Raw genomic sequence first — 2,030 nt, 5'->3', positions numbered from 1 at the left:
ACTCATTTTGTGGATGTAATTTGGGATCAGAAAGCTTTCTCAGCCAAAATCACAAACAACAAAAAGTGAAAATCAACAAGTGGAACACCAAACTCAAAAGTTTTCCATGGCAAAACAAATAAAATGAAGACAACCTGAAAATGGTAAAAAATTTTTGCCAACCATGTATCAGATAAAGGGTTAATATCCAAAAATATATCAGCTCAACAACAAAAAAATTTAATAAGCATAAGGATTAAACAGACATTTTTCCAAAGGGGACATCAAAATGGCTAACAGACACAGATCAGAAGATGCTCTACATCACTAATCATGAAGGAAATGCAAATCAAAATCACAATGGACTATCACCTCACACCTGTTAGAATGGCTCTCCTCAAGAAAACAAGTGACGGGGTGCCCAGGTGCTTCAGTGGGTTAAAGCCTCTGCCTTTGGCTCAGGTCATGGTCTCAGGGTCCTAGGATCAATCAAGCCTCACATCAGGTTCTCTGCTCAGCAGGGAGCCTGCTTCCCCTGCTCTTGATCTGCCTGCCTCTCTCCTACTTGTGATATCTCTCTCTGTCAAATAAATAAACAAAATCTTATAAAAAAAGAAAAGAAAAGAAAGAAAACAAAACAAGCAACAACAGATACTGGTGAGGATGTACTAAAAATGGAACCTTTATATATATTGTTAGTGAGAATGCAAGTTGGTCTAACCATTATGGAAAACAAATAGGAGGTACTTCAAGAAATTAAAAATTGATCTACCATGCTATCCAGTAATTCCACTTCTGTGTATACACCCAAAGAAGATGAAGACAGGATTACAATGAGATATCTGCCCTCCCATGTTTATAATGGCATTAGTCACAATAACCAAGACATGGAAAACAGACCAAATGCCCATCAGTGATGAATATGGTACATATATACAATGGAATATTATTAATCCATGAGAAAGAAAGAAATCCTGCCATTTGTGACAACATGGAAAGACCTATAGTATGTTAAGCAACATAAGTGAGACAAAAAAAGTACTATATGATATCACTTGTATGTGGAATCTACACAAGTTAAACCTGTAAAAAACAATTAGTGAAATGGTAGTTTTCAGGGGATGTGGGGGTGTTAGGATAAGAGTGATGTGTTTAAGGGTACAAACATATAATAAATAGTAAATAAGCCATAAATATCTAATGCACAGTATAATGAATATAAACATTATATAATTATATATTGTTTTAAATAGATCTACATCAGTAATCATATTACAATATATAAATGTATCAAGAACACACTGTACACTTTAAACTTACACAATGTTACATGTAAATTTATTCAATTAAAAAGTATTTTTGTGTTAAATACAGAATTACCATATGACCCAGAAACTCTACTCCTGGATATATATCCAAAAAAAAATTGAAAACAAATATTTAAGCAAGTACTTATACACAAATGTTATATAGAGCACTATTCACAATAGTCAAAAGGTAGATATTCCAAATAACCATCAACCGGTGATTGAATAAACAAATGTGGTCTATTTATACAATGGGGTATTATTCATCCATAGAAAGAAATGAAGTAATGATACATGATACAATGCAATGAATCTTGAAAACATTACAGTAAGTGGAAGAAGCCACATATGATCATGTATGATTCCTTTTACATCTGATATCCAGAATAAATAAAGCCAGAAAGACAAAATGGTTACAAGGGCTTAAAGTAAGTGAAGAATGATACTTATTGTTAAAGAAGTATGGGTTTCCTTCTGGGGGGAAGGGTGAACTATTTTGGAACTAAATAAAGGTGGTGTTTGCACAACAATTTGAATATACTGTCACTCTACACTTTTCAGTGGTCAATTTTATGTTAATGCAGATTTTATCTTAAAGAAAAGGAGATGATGTAAAAAACATTGAACACTGCCTTACATTTACCATGCACTCAGTAAATGTTAGTAATTCCTCCTATGTCATAGACACTGTAGTAGGTGCTGAGAATACTATAGCTGACAAGGCTGAAAGGGTTCCTGCCCTGA

This window comes from Mustela nigripes, unplaced genomic scaffold (assembly GCF_022355385.1).
Source record: "Mustela nigripes isolate SB6536 unplaced genomic scaffold, MUSNIG.SB6536 HiC_scaffold_148, whole genome shotgun sequence".
Taxonomy (NCBI): domain Eukaryota; kingdom Metazoa; phylum Chordata; class Mammalia; order Carnivora; family Mustelidae; genus Mustela; species Mustela nigripes.
The sequence above is the reverse complement of the archived record's forward strand: the minus strand, read 5'-3'. Positions refer to the sequence as shown.